Source organism: Tupaia chinensis, unplaced genomic scaffold, assembly GCF_000334495.1.
Source record: "Tupaia chinensis unplaced genomic scaffold, TupChi_1.0 Scaffold148904_1, whole genome shotgun sequence".
NCBI classification, from domain to species: domain Eukaryota; kingdom Metazoa; phylum Chordata; class Mammalia; order Scandentia; family Tupaiidae; genus Tupaia; species Tupaia belangeri.
Window position 1 is genome coordinate 614,804 of NW_006208752.1, and position 21,766 is coordinate 636,569.

The 21,766-nt window shown below is 38.5% G+C and overlaps 1 pseudogene; it reads left to right on the forward strand.

The window, feature by feature from the left end:
• The first annotated feature begins 6,717 nt into the window (after window positions 1-6,717).
• Window positions 6,718-7,445, forward strand: LOC102488289 (28S ribosomal protein S15, mitochondrial pseudogene; annotated as a pseudogene).
• Window positions 7,446-21,766: the final 14,321 nt, after the last annotated feature.

Consider the following 21,766-nt stretch of genomic DNA (forward strand, 5'->3'; position numbering starts at 1 on the left):
ATGAATGACTGTGAAGGCACCAGTTTTGCCTTTTGGGGTTACAAACAAATTTCAGTGAGCAGATGAGTTTGCAAAAGAGAATCTCCAGATAATGAGGAGTGACTGTATGTATGAAGACCTACCCTTAGACAAATGTGAATGTTAGGGAACCTAGTACCTGACACCGCCTGTGACTCTATCTTAGACAGATTTATGACAGCATGCCAAACAGTGAGACTGAGCGAGCAATCCATTATCCATGCTTTTCTGGACTCAGTACATCCTGACATTGACTCTCCTTGGTCAAAGTCTGCTGATCTGGTCTATTTGTGGTTCTCATTTAACCACAGACGTTACTCTGCTATTGAGTTTGAGGCTGTGGTTCATCGCTTATTTTGTTTATTCCATCTGCCTACAGTTTCTCCACTGTGGCAGGACAGGTAACAAGTGCTTGTGTGTCTGGCTGTCCTGCTCTCTCAGCTCTTAGTACATGTATGATAAAAGCTGCCCATCCATTCTCCTCATCCTCAATTTCTACAGTTGAAAAAAATAAAAGACGATTCATCAGAAGAGAATTTCTATACCCTCCCAAAATAGTATCATTCCATTTCTTGCATATGGACCACTTTTCTTGCCCTCTCTCCCACTAATGTCAATGAACTGTCTGTTCTTCTCCCCAAAGCAAACCCTTTCCCTGATGCTCTGGTCCCCACCCCTTCTCATCTGTTCTGAAACATTACTCTAGCTACTGTTTCTTCTTGTTGCTCCATCACTGCACTCTTCCTCTAGACTGAATAATCCACTCCAAATACTAGCATACTTTTATTAATACCAACTTCAAAACAAAACAAAAACCAACAACTCGACACCGCATTCCTTCTAGGCACTGCTCACTCCTGTTACTCTACTTTGGAAACTTTCCGTAAGTCATTTGTGATTACTCTTCTTCAGTTCTGCTCTCTTCATTCTGAATTAATTGCACTCCATTCATTGTTTTATTTCCACTACTCAACCCCACCTCTAAGCAGTAGGGTGCTTTAAATCTTGGTCTCTACCCTTTTCCTAATTTATACAGCCGCTCCCTAGCTTATCTTCTATTGTCTAGCTCATTTTATCTGCTCTTGTTGGCTTAAATGTCTTCCTTTCAGAGAGAAGACTCCAAAATTTGTTTCTATAGTATGGATCTCTCTTCTCAACTTCAAAATCATATACCCAACAGTTGATATATCATCTCAACTAGCTTTCTAATGACATCTCAATGACTAAATACGAATTTCTTAATTATTGCCCAAACTCCTCTATTTCAATAGCTTTCAGGGGGCCAGCAGGTGGCATAGCGGTGAAGACACTAGGCTCCCATGTGACCAACCATGGTTCAATTCCCAGATGGCTTGAAACTCACACAGGGTATGTGTGCATGTGTGCTCAAAATCCCAAAAAGAGAATGGAGAAGAAGGGATTGTGACATGAGCATGGAATGGGGGGAGGGGGGGGGCGGTGATTTGTCATATTCTGTCTCTCTGTTTCTCCAGCAAGTGCACATGCCCTATAGCAAAAATCTCTCAAAAAATAATAAATTTCGGGAACCAGCAGTTAGCGTAATGGCTATGTCACTGGACTCCCACGTAGTCGACCGCGGTTCGCGTCCCGGACCCGGTGGCTTAGAACTCACGCCAGGCGCGTGTGCGTGCGTGCCCAAGATCCTGAGAGAAGAATGGAGGAGAAGGGATTGCAGCATGACCATCCCCCCTGGGGAGTGATTTCTCGCTTTCTGTCTCTATGTCTCTCTCTGTCTGTCTGGCGAGCACACACGCTCTATAGTGAAAATCTCTCCAAAAAATAAAAATTAAAAAAAAAAATTTCAGTCAATGCATTAGTAAATCTAATTAGTTCTACCATTAAAAAGAAAAAAAAAAAAAAAAAAGATGTGCCTCATCCTCATCACTTTCCCGGCTGCATCTATACTCTAACCCACCATTCCCTCTCTTCCCTAGTACGTTTACTTCTTTCAGATCTTGCTGCCTCTGTCCTTCACTCCTGGCAGTCTATACTCATTACATCAAAAACCAGCATCATGGATGCATGACCTGTACAGTCCACACAGGGACCCTCATCATGAGGATCCAATGCTCAGTTTAATATTCTGCTGTTACCATTTTGAAATGTTTTTGTAACACATGGTCTTCCATTTACATTTTGTACTGGATCCTGAATATTACCTAACCAGACCTCAACATATCCACTGGATCTCTTAAATCCTAAGCCAAATCATACAATTCTCTGTTTAGAATGTAACAAAGACTTCCTGTCTCATTCAAAATAAAGACAAAAGCCCTGCAATGGCCTCCAGGGAAAGACATGATACTCCTCATCCCTCACTTCTCTGACCTTATCTTCTGTCATCCTGTCTTTTGCATGCTCCTTGATGTTCCTCAGCCATGCTAACTACTCTTCCAAACTTAGGGCCCTTGCTTAGCTCTTCCTTCTAACTGCCACACTTTCTGTGAACATTGCATTATGTGTTCTCTTGTTCTCTTTAAGCCAAATTATAAGTGAGATTTTCTCTGATCACTTTAGATTAAATAGAAACCCAGTCCCCAGCCCACACTCTGGAACTCTCCACCCAATTTATCCTGCCTTATTTCTTTTTTTTTTAAAAACCGTAGATCTTATCACAAAATGATGTCCACGGTTAATTATTTATATATACTCTTTCTGCTTCCTTCAGTTTAAACCATAAGCTCCCCAACATTAAGGATTTTGCACTGGTTATCACAATATTCTTATCATCTTGAACCTGCATGCCACATAGTGTTTGTCAAGTGAATTAATGAATATATCATATTGAGAGGAAGCCTATATTCTATGCCTATATCCACTTCAGGTAAGTTATGGGGAGGCAAAACAGATGCATGCCATTCCTCGAGAATCCTGAGATGTCAACAAGAGGGTATGCTAAATAAGCAAAGTGACGCTAACTGAAGTCACGACCATTCATTAGATAATTTTCTTCTATTTCTTTGAGAGCCCATGTACTACTGGCTTGTGGAAATCTTTAACTCTTCCACCATGGTTTAGCATTTTTACATGTTGAAATGTTTTTTCCCAATTGTAAGTGTATTCTTGTGAATAGAAAATTTTCCTGTGGGACCCATTGGGGAAGAGGACACTATCTTGGATTGGAAGAATCATTCTGTCAATACACAACGGTTACTTAGTTGTCAAGATCCCAGGACTCTCTTCATCAAGTAGATAGAGACAGATCATAGTTCTGTAGTTTGAGAGGAAGCACCAGAGATGTTTATCAGGCACTCCTTGTGCAGTTGAGATAAAGCTATCTGCAATGGAAGCAGGTGGTGCTCTGCTCAGTTCCCCTTCACCTGCTTCAGTGCCCATCTACCCCCGGCAGCACTGACTGATCCCTCCTCTCCTAAGGATCACTCTCGGTCAGTTCTAGCCCAGGAGGCTCCACCACCCCTTCTCTCCCCAAAAACCCTTGGTCAATGACTAACTGACCCATGGGTTAAAGGCCATAGGCTAGGATTAACTCTGGGGCAATTTGTGCTTTAGAACCCCCTCCCCCCCCCAAGAGATCAGACAGAAGCATTTATCTTATAGGTTCCACAGCCCCACACAGTCTTTTTGCTCACTTTCTCATTCTTCCCTGATTCCCAAGAATCTCTATCTTGGGCTATGTCTTCAGGCACCAAACCTAACATGCTACCCCATGATAACTTGTATATTTCTTATAGTACATGTTCTTTCTCTCTCTTTCTCTGTCTCTCCTTAAATAGACTTCCATGATCTACCAGATAAATCCCAGGTGCTTCATCTTGGCACCAGGCCTTTGCATGATCAGTTCTATGACTGCAGTTCAAGATTTATTTTTCGATATCATACACCATATTGATGTACTCACGGCTGCCTAGTTGACATTCTCTCCCAGTCCTTGCATGTATTCCTTGCTGGAAACACTTGCCTGAATGATGAATTTTATACTCCTTATCCAAGCCTCAAATATCACATTCTCTGAAAAGCCTCCCCAGATTTCTTTAGGCTCATTAAGTTCCACTCAAAAAAAAAAAATTTTCACAATAGTGATTTGCTTGTCTAATTTCTCCACTTAACTATAAACTTCTTTTTTAAAAGAATTATTTTATTTAATTTTATTCATTGTCATTACTTTATTTTATTTTATTTTATTTTTTGAAGTTCACCAGAGAGAGAAAAGCAAATGCCAGGTGAGAAAGCAAGCTGCCAGGTTGGGGACTCAAATCGCAGTCAGCCATGAGAGCCCAGCTGCCTTAACCACCATGTCACCTGCTGGCTCCAACTATGAACTTCTTAAAGGGGACTTTTGTATAGGTCTTAGTAGCCTGTGAAGTAGTAGAAGAAACTATGTACACCTTCAGTATGCACAGGGCCAGTGGGTTTGTGTCTTACAAATTAAACAATTTTTTTTTTAAGTTTTTGCCATAGGGCACATGCATTTGCTGGAGAAGACAGGGAGAGAAAGAAGTCATCTCCTAGGGGTACGGGGGAGGATGGCCATGCCACAATTCCTTCGCCATTCTTCTCTTGGGATTTTGGGCATGCATGTGCACACACATCCAGCACGATTTTCAAGTGTCAGGGTCCCGGCTCAAACTGTGCAGTCAGCCATGTGGGATCCAGTGCCTTGACCTTCAAGCTATCTGCTGGACCACACATTAACCAATGTAAGAACTTATTACTTCTGACAGCAACTTGCAAATTGAAAAAAAATCTAGAAGTATATACATCCAACATCTTTATAGTGATTACAGAGAATGGGAGCTTTAATGGTAGGATTTTATTTATTTGTGTGTTTTCATCTTTTCTTTTGTTTCTCATGTCAACATGTAAATTTTAAATACAACATGTAAAATGATGATCCCAATAATAAAAATAAAACGTTGTATTTTCTCATAAAAAATAAATCATGTTTACAAAAAGGAAAAGATGAGAAGTGTTTTTGGACAGATTAACATTTAAACAAAAAATATTCAACACAAAATATAAGCTTTTTCCTCTGTTGTCTAGTTTTTGTACAGTGAACACATGTTGCTTTTGTACTAAGAAATACACATTTGAAAATAATTTAGAAAGATTTACAAACATTGTTTCTTAAACAATCTACAAGAAAATTAATCCTTGTTAAATCCATTTCTGTTTTTACAGTAGTTTTGAATAGCCTAACCAAATGACACATGATCCGAAAACAAATACAAGTTTATTTGGCTTACTCATTATTCCAGAAGGCTGATCACATTCTTTTGTGTTACTATATGTCATTGGTACCTGTAGGAGACAGTGGTCTTTAAATGGTGTTACTATTTTTCATTAGCTTTCTTATACTCCTAACGGGTGAAGGTCCTTTGCTCTGTTTTTTTTGTTTTGTTTTGTTTTGTTTTGTTTCGTTTTGTTTTTTGAGAGGTTTTTGCTATAGGGCGCGTGCGCTTGCCAGACAGAGAGAGACAGAGAGACAGGAAGCAAGAAATCACCCCCCAGAGGGGATGGCCACACCGCAATCCCTTCTCCTCCACTCTCCTCTTGGGATCTTGGGCACGCATGCACACTCGCCTGGTGTGAGTTTTAAGCCACCGGGTCCAGGAAGCGAACTGCGGTTGACTACGTGGGAGTCCAGCGACATAGCCATTACGCTAACTGCTGGTCCCAAGGTCCTTTGCTCTGTACATCCCCTAATATTCGTGATAAGTAAGAAACATGGGAACAGGAGTGGGACTGGGAGAACAGACTGAGAAAAATCACCCTTCATTCCAGATAGCCTATCTCTCAGGAAAATAAATCCTACAAACTAAACCACATAATCCAGATATTGAATCCTGAATTCCTAGTACAAATAAGCATTTGGCTTTTTTTTTTTCTTCTTGGAGAAGAAAATAATAAAAATGACAACAATATTTAAGATGAGACATCGTTTTATCTTCACATATTCTATGTTGACATGTCTTTTGTCTAAATATTAAATTTGTTCAAACATCTTTCACTTTTTCCTCTCCATAAACTATTTAATTCTCAGTTTACCATGTAGTTCAAGGTTATCATATTGTTCCTCAGAATGTGCACAAAATCTCTAAATTTGTCAGTGAACTTGATTAACAATATATAAATTATGATTCCAGTAATGAAAATACAGTATGATATCCTTTAATTGGTAAACTGCACATGGTTAAGGGGAAACCTCAATTATATGACTATTGCATAGTCTGAGTGGGCACCAAGATCTGAGGAACTAGAATGCTGTAAGGTCTAGGTCAGTGGTCCTCCAACTTCAGCATTCATTGAATCAACAAGAAACCTCATTAAAACACAGATTCCTGGGACCAGCAGTTAGCGTAATGACTATGTCACTGAACTTCCATGTAGCCGGCCGCAGTTCAAGTCCCGGACCCGGTGGCTTAAACTCATGCCAGGCACGTGTGCATGCCTGCCCAAAATCCCAAGAGGAAAATAGAGGAGAAGGGACTGTGGCGTGGCCATCCTCCCTGGTAGGAGATCTCTCGCTTTCTGTCTCTCTGTCTCTCTCTGTCTTTCTGGATAACGCATGCGCCCTATAGCAAAAACCTCTCCAAAAACAAAAAACAACACAGATTCCTTGGTGGAGCCTGAACCAGCATGGCGGTGCCCATGTAATCTGGTCTGACTGTGAAGGGGACGGTGGTGGTATTACAGGCCCCAAGAGGGTCAGAAGTCATCATGCTGAGGGCCATTTGGATGGTGTTGAGTTCGATTCGGCCCAAGAAGTAACCCAGGCTCCGGTCCTGGGGCTTCTGGGAGAAGGGAGCACCAGGCTTTCTCCCAACCAGTGGGGCCTGCAGCCTCGAAGTCTCCTCCAGGCCACCCATGGATACACCATCCAGAAACTAGTCCAGCCCAGGCAAGACAATGACCTGCCCCCTTCCACGCTGCTCAAAGATGACCAGAACGTCCCTGGAATTGAGAAGGTTGATGATGATGCGCAAAGACTCTTGTCTCTGTAAATGGCCAACCAGAAAGAGAAGCTAAAAATCCAGCAAGAACAGCTGATAAACAAAGAAGGGGGTGGCAAACCCTGAGGACACCAGCTCCCTGAAGGCTCGGATTTTGCCCTGACTGTCAAGATCCTCAGTTATGAAAAACACATGCAGAAACACTGAAAGGACAAAGCCCACAAATGCTTTCTGCTGATGAGCATTGACCAGAAGAAAAAAATACTCAAAAACTCTGGAATACCAACTACGATGTCTTCGAGAAGATGTGCCGGGAGCTGGGGATAGAGCACACCCTCCCCCTGCCGTTCTACAGACTAGTCCACTGCCGCTATATGACCAGAAGGCTCTGTGCATTCAGGTTTTCCAGGAGGTTCAGAAGCTGAAGAAGCACAAAGGGCCTTAAAAGCTGCAGCTGCAGCTGCAAAGACTAGAGGAATCCAGAGCTCTTCCTAAGCCCGACCACAGCACTTGAAACCAATAAATTCTGTTAAAACATTCTAAACAAAACAAAACACAGATTCTTGAGTTTGCAGCTACACAGAGAGAAGGTCTATCTTCCTATTAAGCTCCCAGATGACGAAGAGAAGAGAGATACATAGACTGTACTGTGGATGGCACCAGTCTATATGACGTCATGATGCGAAGCTTTCATTTAAACATCCCATGGTCTGAGACAACATCTCTCTAGGGAAAGTCACTTATAGGGCATGTACTGAACCATGAAATTACATAAAAATAGCAATATGCCTCAATAGTAATATCTCCATCAACATACAAGAGAATCATACCACTACCTGTGCTTTGTCAAGGATGATTTGTTTCACTCAGTAAATTTGACTCAATCTTTACTTCAATCATTGGAACTCATTTGCCTTGTCATTAAGACAGAGTATCCAATGTTGGGGCCAGCAGGTGGCTTGGTGGTTAAGGCACTGGACTCCTACATGGCTGACCACGGTTCGAGTCCCAGACCCAGAGGCTGGAAAATCATGACTGACGTGTGTGACCGAAATTCTGAGAGAAGAATGAAGGAGAAGGGATGTGGCATAACTATTCCCCTGGTGGATGAGTTCTCATTTTCCCTCTCTCTGTCTCTCTTCTATCTCTGGCAAGTACACACACCCTATGGCAAAAACCTAAAAAAAAAAAAAAAGAAAAGAAAAGAAAAAAGATTATCCATTGTTTGTTTACAATAAAATAGGTGAATCAGCGCAATGTATAAATTTTTATAAAAAACTATTATGCGCCATTAATAAAAACATGTCACATGAAAGATAACTTGTTTACATAAAGCTGAGTCCCACATAAAAAAGTATTACTATTTGTAAAATGAATTAATCACAGGCCTATTATGATGATGGTTAATTATAAAACCACCCAAGCCATTTTCTTCAAATATTTAAATTCTAATCTAAATAAATGACACAGAGCCAGCTCTGCTGAAAATGGGTCGGAGAATATCACCACATCTGGACATTGCTTTTCAATGATGTCAGCAATAATGTGTTTCCTTTGTTCCTGTCATCACCTTTATTGTGTTAATGTTCATGCTGGAACCGTCAATTAAAATGCAGCCCTATCCCCCAAATGCTGCTACAAGTGGTAAACAATGTGATCACATCGCAGCAACTACTGGATTGTTGCTTTTAAAATTACATCCCTGTGTGTGTGCTGTGAGCCGAAATATGTCAGTTCCATTCCCAGAAGTTGCTATTATTACTGAACATTTCTGAGATGTAGCAGCTTTCAAATGACATTCTTAAAGAATTTTACTTTCATCACAGGAAAACTTCAGAGCATGTATATGAATTCGAGATAAAGCTATACTTTGCAATGTCATCTAATTTGTCAATATACTGTGCTTATTGCAGTATTTACACAGAAGACTAGGAGCAAATATCTATTCCTTGGTCTTCTGTAATAGTCTCTCTAATAAACAGAATAATATCGACCTCCTTTTGCTGAAATATTGGGAGGCTACATGAACTAATTGTCATGAACGTTGTCCATAACTGTGCTAATAAGGAGAGAAGTGTTGAAAAAAATATGAATTCTGTGAAATAAAGTCCACTTTGGTATAACCTCACTTTGACCGAGAGGGTGAGTCTCTCTTCAGTGCATTGTTAAATGGTCTCTGGATGCTGGTACAGACCAGAAGTACTGCTTCTTAGAGAGTATAACCAACTCAACAAGGCCACCAATCCACCCTACACTTGGCCTGACTTCTGAGAGTCCCTCATAAGAAGTGTATATCCTGGGGCTGGCACATGGCCTGGTGGTTGAGATGCTGAACTCCCACTTGGCCAACTGCGGTTTGAGTTCTGGACCTGGCGACTTGCTTTCTTATTCCCCCCACCACAGTCAAGCTAAAAATACTAATACATAAATAAAATAAAATAAGTAATTAAAAAAAAAAAAAAAAGTGAAGATCCTGAAGGAGAACCCATTACGGATATTTTCTGTCTGTTGATATTTTCATTACATAACCAAGCAAGGATAAAACCCTCAAGCAAATTGCTATTCATCTACATCCACAGAAGATATAAGCGCATGACTATCTCCAAAGAAGTACCTACTTTTAGCAGTTTTCTCTTTTATTTTAAAATAATAAATAGCTAAATGTCTTATCTAGAAAATGCGATTCAAATCTATTTGACCATTACTTCAACAATCCTATCTCGGAAATTGATAAAACAAGTAGAAAATAAGTAAAGATGTCGGATCAGCCCCGTAGTAGAGCAGTGAAGCACGGTGCATAGGGAGCCAGATCCCTAGTCCCAGCAGCTTGAAAAAGATGAAAACATGCCAGGTATATTCATGTGTACCCCAAATTCTGATGAGATAGGAAAATGCATAAAAGAAGATTGCAGGGTGCTGCTCTCTATATATATATCCCCCACCACCACCACCACCTCACACCCCTTTTATTCTCGAGCACAGATGCTCTCTGGCAATTATAAAAGAAAAGAAGTAAAGACTTAGTAGAACTGATCCGCACCGTTGGATCTAGTCAAGGGCCCAGGCTCTGTGGCGCAGTCTATTATCTTCAGTTCAAGTCCCCAGCCCCACTGAACACATGCACCTATGCCCAGGATTTTTGTGCGGTAGAGTAGTGGAGGAAAATTGGGGATGGTGGAAAAATCAAATCCATGGAGAATGCTTCTGCCTCTCTCCTCTCTCTCTCCTTTTTCTCTACCACAAATATAACCTAGTTGATATTTTTAGAATGTTTTACCTAAAGAGAACAGAATACATATTCTATTCAGCTGTACATGGACCATGTGCAAACACAGGCCATGTATGGCCATATCTTATGGCCTCAGTAAAATTTTTAAAAAAAGATAGAAATTATAAAGAGTATGTTCTTTGATATAGTGAAATCAAATCAGAAGTCAATAACAGAAAAGTATATGGAAATCACCACATATGAAGAAATTAAAGCAACATAATTCTGAACCGGCCATGGAACCAAACAAAAAAAAATTGCAATAGAAAATATTTTGAACTGAAAGAAAATGAGAGCATTTAATATCAAAATGTATGGGATATAGTGTTTAAAGGAAAATTTATAGTTGTAAATGCTTAATATACTTATATTAAATTAAAACCCAAAATTGTCTATGCTTCCTATTTTAAGTAGAAAATGAAAAATAAAGTTGAAAAATAATTTGGCTGAGTGAAAGAGATGTTTCCTATAGAACTTGGGTTATGCCCCAGAATCAAAGGGGAAAAAAGTAGGAAAAAGGGCCCCTCTGGAGACAAGGCCAGGAACAGGGAATTCAGCAGTCGGCAGCCCTGTCTCGGCTTTCTTTTGCTGTCTGCTCTGTTTCATCCGTTACTGCATGCTGCTGCTACTCTCAGTTTTTTCACATGGCAGGGGGCATGGCCACATTTTCACATCTCCTGAATAGAGAAAAAGACCTGCTCTCTCTCAACCTCTGTTCAGAACACCTTGAGACGCACACTGGCCAACATGGATGAGGCCCCATGCTACCTCCCGGTCGGGTCACTGAAACCACTGTGATTGGCCCAGTTGAGCTGCTTATCTATGCCGGTTACCAGAGCATGGGGTGTATGACTGCCGGATCAGCTGACCCCAGCAAAACCACAAGGGCACTTCTGCCCAGAAAGCAGCGTGCCAGGGTACAGCAGCAAAGCCACCACCAGGATTGCCTCAAAATAGCTCTCAGCTATCAGCTACAGGAAAGTTATTTTTCCCATTGATAAATGAGAAAATAGAGTGAGACATGGATAAAGATCCACAGACACAGAAACACACACAATGGAACTAGAATAGTATCAGATTGAAGTCTTACCATTCAAACAGCATCTTTTTTTTTTTTTTAAGTTTGTTCATTTCTTCTATGAGCAACAGAGATGGACAGAGAGTGATCGAGAAACAGTACCCCGCAACAGGGTCTTGATTCTGCGGGCCACACCCAGCTCTCAGTCAGCCACAGGTCATTGGCAGAAGCATGCCAGGAGTAATAGAAAAGTCCTCAAATCAACCAGGAGCCTTCCCATGTGAGATGGGCTCAGAGAATCTCACTGCTGCTGTACCACCATCTGGCTCCCAACACAGCAGCATTTTTGAAGATTTTAATAAACATCTCTGTCTTAGCAATCTACTACTGAAATAATTAGCTTTTCGGAAACTTAGTATTCTGAAAAACTAAGAATGTCACACTTTCAAACTCATTAATCCAATATCTGCTTTTGGTGGAGGGTGGTCAGGAAAGATAGGAGGAAACTTCCAATACATTCTCAACCATCTGGGACATGTTAGTCAGCTTATGTCTGGTGACTCGAAAAACAGAAGTTAGATTGTGTTTTGAGTATCTTATCTCTGGGCAGACTGTTTTCCCTTTATCAGCTTCTGTTTTCAGTAAAAAGACAAAATTCTGTTTCTAGATTAATTCACACTTGCAGGTGAGACTTAACATCTAAACTGAATATATTCTAGCTGTGTAGCTTATAACCAACTCTGATGCTGTAATTGGTTATCTTGTTTCAGTAAAAGAAATTTATTTAGTCAAGTTGAGATTTCTGACCAATGCTTGGTAAATGTTGGGAAGTGCCTCATGGTTTAGCATCAAAAATTGGAGGAATATGCATGACATTCAATCAAAAAAATTTTTTTTAGGTAACTGGCAAGCTGGTTTAATGGCACAGAAACAATTTTAGAAAAGGAAACATACTTTATTTTTGTGTGGTTCTTGTAATATAAATGACATCAAGTTTTTATGAGAGTAAAGAAACCGTAATAGAAACCGAAGACAAAATTTATCTGAAAACACTTCAGGCTTTAGAAAATTAAATCAAATTAAGTGACTTCTTAAACTTTATGCAAAATTATAAAATCAAACACTAAGTGTCTGAACTAATTCGGTATCGCTCAGGCCAAAACCAAATTTTAGGGAAAGGTTTTAACCTAATGTAATTATAGATTCTCATATAATCAAAATATTATAAATGTTTAATTCTGTTCATTTACATGTACTTTATCAAATAAAATTTATGTTACTTCTCAAGCCCAGAGTCTACACGGAAATTTTTCCCTTTAATATAGGTTAGAATGATTCGGTGATATTTGGTGTTATGAATAATAAAGAGACAAAAATAGGGCACATAATTTAGTGTTAAATCACATAACCTATAGACATGCATACCTGGTGTCCCATACCTGCTTGAATAAATGTTTAAGCAAACTTAAAACTAATTTTGGAAGCATTAGGACATTTTGGCAATGTCTCATGGCTAGATAATACACGTGGCTTCTGAGACATTTAATTCTGTCCTTGTATTTTGCTAACACCAGAATAGGAAGGCATTTGATTTAGGAAAACTAACACAAGACTAGGATTTGGGATGTCTGCACTTCAGTGCCTTCTTCAATCACCAAATAGCCACTGACCTTGGATGAGCCACTTAAGTTCTTTAGGGCTCAGTTCTTTTTGTAAAATTAGATTTGGTAAGTTATCTCAGAGTCTGTTCCAGTCGTTACATGACTCCCTCCATGTAAATGTGATCAGTGTGGTGCTTAGACCATAGTAGATAACTCAAAAGATGCTACTACTTCTCCCTTCTTTTTTTTTTTTTTCTTTCTCTTTTGTTTCAATCCTTTCTGGGAATTCAACCACATTCTCAATACATATATATTTCTGTATCTCCAATACCTAGTACAGAGACAGGCAAAAATTGTTGTCCATTAAAGAACAACTATCTGCCTTGAAGGAACTCAATCTTTTGGTTTGTTTTAGAAGTAAATTTACTATAAGATTTCTCATCATTTCAGGTTTATCACTTATGTCAACATTGGTAGCTTTAAAAAAAATTTTTTTTAATTGCCAGAGTATATGTATATTTTCTGAGAGACAGTGCATGAGAGCCAAAGGAAGAAAGTACCCTCCAGTGAGGCATAGTCACACTACAGTCCCTTCATTGTCCCATCCTGTCAGGATTTGATAACTCAATCTTAAATGGTAAACATATTTTTTAAATTGCATTTTTGTGATAAAAGTAGATTAGTCATTTCTATTCCTCACAAAGACAGGTCATGGAAGAGACTGATGAACTATTCTTTAAAGTAGGCCAGAGACAATTAAGCAGCGAACATTTCAATATCTGAAATAGATTTTTAAAAGCGATGAGGAACTAGTCAGGCAACAGAGGAAACAGAATGTTCAGTGGAGGCATGCCACAGTGTGTTCAGCTTGGGTGCGAATAGAACAATTTCAATCATGAAAATCAGGTTTCCTGGAATGCACCATCTCTTCTAAGTGATATTTTAAAAGTGATAAATGATTTATTTAGTTTACAGTTGCTGCTGAAATATTTCTAGTACATTTAGTGCTCTTGATTGTTAGAGATATTACACATATAATAGAATATTTTTATATATTTTGGGGCGCTCTCTATTCCATTCCTTTCATGAACTTTCATGAAGAGTAAGTATATCAGCTACTGTAACTTTATAATATCTATCATGATATCTAACTTATCAAATCTTCCAACCTTAGTTTTCTTCTTATTTTTCTTCTTTAAGAATGTCTTGTCTAGGGACTAGCAGATGGTGTAATGGCTAAGTCGCTGGACTCCCATGTGGCCAGCTGCAGTTTGAGTCCCAAACCCAGCAGCTTAAAACTCACACCAGGCGCATGTGCACTTTAAAACCTCGAGAGGAAAATGGAGAAGAGATTGGAGTGTGGCCAATCTCCTGAGGGTGACTTCTCACTTTCTTTCCAGTGATCGCACTCCTTTTAGCAAAAAATCTCTTAAAAAAAAAAAAAAAAAGGAATATCTTGTCTTAAGATTTTTGCTATTTCATGAAATATTTTAAATTTTTTGTCAAGTTGAATTAAAACCACTATTAGAGGAACCAGTAGATGTCTAGACTCCCACGTAGTCAACTGTGGTTCAAGTCCTGAAGCCGATGGCTTAAAACTCATGCTGGGTACATGCGCGTGCATGCCCAAAATCCTGAGCGAATGGAGGAGAAGGGATTGGAGCCTAGCCTTCCCTATTGGGGGGGTGAATTCTCGCTTTCTGTCTCTCTGTCACTCTGCGTCTCTCTGGCAAGCGCACATACCCTACAGGTGGGAGTCTAGTATTACTTTCTTTCTTTAAAATTACCTAGTTGACCCAGAACCACTTATTGAAAAGACTGTCTTTTCCCACTTTTCTGTAGCTACTTCCTTCTCATAAATCAAGTAGACATATGTGTCAGTTTGTTTCTGGAAACTACTCTGTTACATTGACCTGCTTATCAATTCTTGTGCCAGACCACATTGTAATTACACTACATATGATTATTGTAACTTCATAATAAGCTGAAGATCACATAAAGTAAATTCTCTAATCTTATTCTTCTTCAGAAAGTTGATTATTCTTGGATCTTGGCATGTCACACTGTTATAAATTTTACAATCAATTTGTCAATTTATATGTAAAAAAAAACCTAGAACTTTCATTAGGATTGCACTAAATTTAGTGGATCAAATTGGAAAGAATTTGAAAATGCTTTGAAAAGTTGACTGTGTTTAATCCATGAATATAGTATATCCCTTCATTTACTTAGATCTTTTAAAAATTTCTCTACTTTTTTATTCTTTTTTGAATAGTAGTCATGGACAACCATTGTCAGGTATACCTCCAGGTATTTGTTGTTGGTGGTGTTTGGACATTACTTAAATTATTTTATTTCATTATATAAATCATTACTGATTTTTAAAACTACAAGTCATTTAGATTTTGCATGCAATTGCTTGCTGAAATCATTTTTAATTCTCCTAATTTATCACTCTTTTGGACTTCTCAAGTACAAACTTATATTGTATGTGAGCAATAATTTTTCTTTCCCTTCTAAATAGAATATTTTTATATCTTTTTTTAAAATTTATTGTGCTGACTAGGATCTATAGTAAAATTTTGATTCAAAGTTATGATAGCTAGTACCAATACATTGTTCCCTATCTCAAAAGGAAATCTGTAAATATTTACATTGATTTTGATATTTACTGTAGTTTATTTTGCTTAATTTGTTTGTTTTAGAATATCTGTATCACAGGCCAGCCAATGGCATGTGGTTAAAGTGGATGGTTCCCACATGGCCTTCTGCACAGGAAGTCCCAGAATTAGCAACTTGAGAAACATGTGAGATGCATGTGTACCTAAAAATGCCAAAAAGAGGAAGGAATAGAAAAGAGATTGCAGCATGACCATTCCCATGGGGAGGACTGAGCTCTCAATCTCTTTCTTTCTCCAAGTAGTACACACATTCTCTGGAAAACAAACACCTATTAAATTAAGAAGTTTCATTTTATTAAATAAAAGTTTATACTACTAATAACATTAAATATCATTAAATATTTGTTCTAAATCTATTGAGATGATCACAAAATTTTCTTTTATGCTGTTACTGTGGATTAAGCTGATTGCTTTTTTAATATTAAAACTACATCATATTTGTGGAATAAATTAAAGTAAGTCAATATATTATGCCTTTTTTTTTTTTTTTGGGAGGTTTTTGCTATAGGGCACGTGGCTCACCAGACAGAGAGAGACAGAGAGACAGAAAGCGAGAAAACACCCCCCAGGGGGGATGGCCACACCGCAAACCCTTCTCCTCTATTCTCCTCTTGGGACCTTGGGCACACACGCACACGCGCCCAATGTGAGTTTTAAGCCACCAGGTCCGGGACGCGAACTGCGGTCAACTACATGGGAGTCCAGCAACATAGCCATTATGCTAACTGCTGGTCCCACCTTTTCCATATTTCTTGACTGAATTTCCTAATTGAACTTTCAAGACTTTCGCAGTTGTCACAACTGAGTTTGACCTATAATTTTTATTTTTAATATCATAAAAGTTTTATTATGACAATAGTTTTAGCCTAATAAAGGGAGCAGGGACAAGTTTCTCTTATCTTATTGCCCAGAAAAAACTGATAAAAACTAGTATTTTTCTTAGGTATTTTATAAAATGTGCTGGCAAATACCTTCATTCCAGAATATTTGAAATTTTGGGACCAGCAGTTAGCATAATGGTTATGTAGCTGAACTCCCATGTAGTCGACCGCAGTTTGAGTCCCGGATTCAGTGGCTTTAACTCACTCTGGGCGCATGTGCTTGCGTGCCCAAGGTCCCAAGAGGAGAAAAGAAGAGAAGGGATTCTGGTGTGGCCATCCCCCCTGGGGAGTGATTTCTTGCTTTCTGTCTGTCTGTCTCTCTGGTGAGTGCAGGCACCCTGTAACAAAAACCTCTCAAAAAAAAAAAAAAGAATATTTGAAATTTTGATTTTTTTTGCATTAATTTTAGTGTTACATTTTTTCTAGGGATTTGTTAATTTTTTCCATATTTTAATCTTACTGGCATAAAATTGGATACATATATTTGGTAGATATGTTATCCCAATATTAGCTATTTCTGCCTTCTTTCTTTTTACATTTCCTTGATCAGGCTTATAAGGAGTTTGTTAATTTTTATTATTCTATCAAAAAGTCCACATTTGGATGTTGTTGATTCAGTATTGTTTTTTTAATCTACCATTGATTTCTACCTTTCTCTTTATAATTTCTATTTTTATTCACTCTTCAGAATTTATTTTCTATTTTTTCCAGCTTCTTGAGACAGATATTAGTTCATTGACTCTAATCCTGTTTCCTCTCTAATAGTAGAAGTTAGGCCAATGATCCATGAATTGTTAACTGAATGATAGAGATTGAAAACTAGCAAAGCAAAGACCCTTGCTAAATGGGCAACAAAAGAACTGAGGAAACTGAAGAACCAATCTTGATCTGGTACCATTGGGATGATAATCTGAGACAGTTGCCACACACACACTGGAAATCTCCAATCTTTTGAAAAACCCAAAATGAGGAATGTGCATGGGTGCCGAATGTTTGGGAATGAGAGGATGATGAGTGAGGCTTGAAAACACACCACATTGAAAATCCTGCCACAGTGGCAGCGGCTAACCACAGCGCTGTTAGTGAGCTAAGTAAGCACTGACTTCATAGAAAATCATGACATTGCCAGCTTAGAAAAGAGAAAAATGATGGATTTACTTAAGGAAAAAGAAGAAGAAGAAGAAGAAGAAGGAGAAGAAGAAGAAAAGAAGAAAGAGAAAGAAAGAAAGCTAGCCTTTCCCGGGAGAGGCTAGAACTAGCTTTCTGTTTTGTGGCCAGTGTCACCAAGTGGAATGGCTGGTTTGGGAGAGGAGGAGGGGACTGGGTTCAGCTATGGTGCTTTGCAGTAAAAGGCAGCCTGGCCTTTGCTACGGAGGAGAAAGTTGGAGCCTGGGTCTCCAGTCCATTTTCTTTGTACCATGGCCATATGGCACTGTATGCTTGCTGGCTAAGAGGAGGGTGAGGGATTTTACAGTCCCAGAATGAGAGTGTGTGTGAGTGAGGCTGTATCCATTCTCAACTTCACTGCAGTTTCTTTTCCCCAAAAAATAAGAGGTTAGATGTTGCATTTCATAAAACTAGCCGAAGTTCTGTCTACGGATGCACCACAAGTGATGTCAAAAAAATAAATAAATAATAAAAGACCAAAATAACAAAATTATTTTTCAAGAAGACTTCAGCTATATACCCTGAGTTTTTATAGGCATTGTATTTATTAACAATGTTTCATGGCTTCTAACTTCCATTGCAATTTATTCTCTGACTCACAGAGAAGCATATTACTTATTTCCAAATATTTAGAGAGGTTTCTAGTTACCCACTGCCCCACTGTTTGACCCAAAAATATTAATTTTAATTCATGAAACTCTAACATCATTTAGCACTTACACTTCATTCAAGACTATACAAGAACTTTAGAACATAACTTCAGCTTACCATTCTTTAGATTTATATGACAGCCTCGTATGTTCTAATACTATAGATGTTTTCAATTCCAAATATGATATTATTATTATTAATATGGTTTTTAGAGGTTTTTGCTACAGGGCGTGTGCATTTGCCAGAGAGACATAGAGAGACAGAGAGATAGAAAGTGAGAAATCACCCCCCAGGGGGGATGGCCACACCACAATCCCTTCGCCTCCATTCTCCTCTCGGGATCTTGGGCACACATGCACACGCACCCAGCGTGAGTTTAAGCCACTGGGTCCAGGACTCGAACAGCGGTCGACTACATGGGAGTTCAGAGACATAGCCATTACACTGACTACTGGTCCTGATATCATTATTTTAACAGTAAATATTTCTTTGGATTTTCCTACATATTATTTTTTTTAAGGAGTTTGCCATAGGATGCATACACTTGCTGGAGAGAGACAGAGAGAGGGAAAGTGAGAAATCACTCCCCAGGGGAGCAGGGAAGGATGATCACACTGTAATCCCTTCTCCTTTGTGGTGCTCTTGACTTTTTCTTACCTCTCCAACTTTCTGTCTAGGATCATTTACTCTTTCTTTTGTTTGTTTATTTGCTTTAGGGTGCATGCATTCATTGTAGAGAGACAGACCAATTGTGGGACAGTAAAAAATCCCCCTCCCCCCGCCAGGGGATGGCCACGCTGCAATCCCTTCTCCTCCATTATCCTCTCAGGATTTTGAGCATGCACCACAAGTGTACCCAGTGTGATTTTCAAGCTACTGGGTCTGGGATTCAAACCAGGAGGTCAGCATGTGGGATCCAGTCTCTTTAAACTCCACACCATCTGCTAGCCCAAATTTACCCTTTCTTACTGAAGGACATGCTTCAGTATTTCCTGTAGTATGTCTCTGCAGGTGATAAATTCTCTTAGTTTTTGGTTGTATAAAAAATGGTTTTATTTCACTTTAATTCATGGAGAATGTTTTTATTGGAAGTAGAATTTTAGATTGATAGTTATTTTCTCTCAGCATTTATTTAGCTTCTACTTAGCTCATTTACTTTGATCTTTTTTTTTTTTCTTAACACTGGAGAAGCCTTCAAGAAGTTCATAGAAAAAAAATGGAATTAAAGTACAAGTTTACTTTTGTGCCAAAAAAGTTTGAATTCCATGCATAGTTTTTTCATTATACATATTTTCCATAAACTTTTGAAGATCTCCTCATGTGTATTAAAATTTCTCTCAACATGGCTTTAGCTAGGTATCATGAGTTTTTTTAAAACAATTTCTTTTTAATTTTTATTTATTGTCATTATTCTTCAATTTTGACCAGAGAGAGACAGAGAGAAAGGGAGAGTGAGAAAGCAAGCCACCAGATCCAGGATTTGAACTGTGGTTGGCCATATGGGAGTCCAGCACTTCAACCACCACGCCACCTGCTGGCCCCAGTATCTTGAGTTTTAATGGTGGATCCTGCTTTCATTCCTTTGAAGTTACAAAAAAAAATTTTTTTCTGGCTGCTCTTAGGCATTTCTCTGTCTTTAGTTCAGCATTTTTATTGTGAGATATATATATATATATATATACGCACACACACACACACACACACACACACACACACACATACACACACACACACATATGTTTTTTCTTTTATTAACTCTGCTTGATTTTCATAAAATGCCTTGAATTTGTGGCTTACTTTTAATTTTTTTGGAAAGGTATAAGTCTATTATCATTTAAAATACACTTCTGACTTATTTTCTTTCTACTCTCCTCCCGGAACTCTAATTATACCCATATTAGATGTGTCTCACACTAGCCCAGACACTTCTCATGCTATTTTACCTAATTTCCATTAAAAATTTTTAATTTGAATATTTATTTGAATCTTCTGATTCATTAATCTTCTCTTCTGCTTATAATCAGATAGTAAACTTATCATTAGAGTCTTAATTTCAAGCTTTTCTTAATATGTTTAGTTCTAGAATTTCCTTTTAGTTCTCTGTTGAAATTATCTGAACATAGCATAATTACTTCAGAATTTGTGTCTTTAGTACATCTATTTCTGGATCCCCCATGGGCCTCTTCCATTGTCTGTTGTTTCCCCATAGTATCTTATTTATTTCTGTGCCATTCTTTAAAATTTATTCATTTTCTAATGAAAGAGAGAGAGATGGGTATCCCGAAAAAACCCTCCGTGGCAATGCACTCCCAGTGTCAGCTTGCCCAGATCACAGGCATACCTATTCATGCCAGTGTGCTCAGGGAAGTCCTGGAACATGAATCCAGGAACATGAATCCCCATGTGGGTCCAGTTGCATCACCACTGGGTCTCCAGCTTGCCCCTTACATACCCTTTTAAACTGAGTGCTAGATATTATACATAACAAATTTTGTAATTAAATTTAGGCCTCTGTTATCTTTCCTGAGTGAGAATTAGTACACTTTTAGCAAATGGGTAAGGGTTCTAACACTCTGGAATCATATTAACCTGATCAAGTATGCTTCAGTCCCTGCAAAAGCTTGCTTTATTTCCACTCACTTAACTTCTAGGTTAAGTGAGTTGTTCAGGATCCCAGCCTATAGTGTGAGCATTCTACCACTTCTCAATTTTTCTGATAGTCCTTGACCTCCAATATTTTGGGACAAAACAGGCCAAAATTAAATATACTACCATCCAAGTAGAATAGAATTTTAGATTGACAACTCTAATTCCTTGGAGCTTTAATGGACAAATTAAATTTCTTTCTTCTAAGATTCAGTTAGTACTACTGAGAACAAGATAGTTAATTCTAAGATCGCAACTTAAACAGAAAGTCTTGATGAGCACCTCAACCGTGCTGCACGCATGAAGCTTAGCCACTGTTCTCAGTTCTAGCTTTGGCATTGTAATCAGCGTAGCCCGGCCTTTTCACAGAGACTTCCGCCTCATTGTTCTGGTTTTACGTCACAGACTAAATTTTGTTTTTTCTTCTACATATTTTTGTGTGTTTTGAGCTATTTTTCTTCCTTCCTGTAAGCCCAAAGGTGCAAGAAAATTTTCTTAATGTAGAATTTATTTGAGAATCTTTTTATCTTATGGTGGAAGAGTTCATAAGTGAAAATCCTTGCCTTCTTGTTTTCAAGTTAAGCATCTTGAGAAAGACAACATTTTTAGAATACATAACATACTGAAGTCAAGTTTAGGCTGGAGATTTTATTAAAAAAAAAAAAGCTATTAGAGAACAAAAGCACACACTTCCAGCTAATGATGGATGGATGTTTTTGAAATGCTTCACAAGATAAATAAAATCATTAATCCCTTCTCACCTTCATGATGTTCTGGTTGCTTTGTTGATGACTAACACATCTCAGATGAGTCAATGGTGGCATTACATTCTCACATGGGGATAAGTAGGCAATCAAGACAGCCACGTATTTAAAACCTCAAATTCGCAAATTTAAGTTTTTT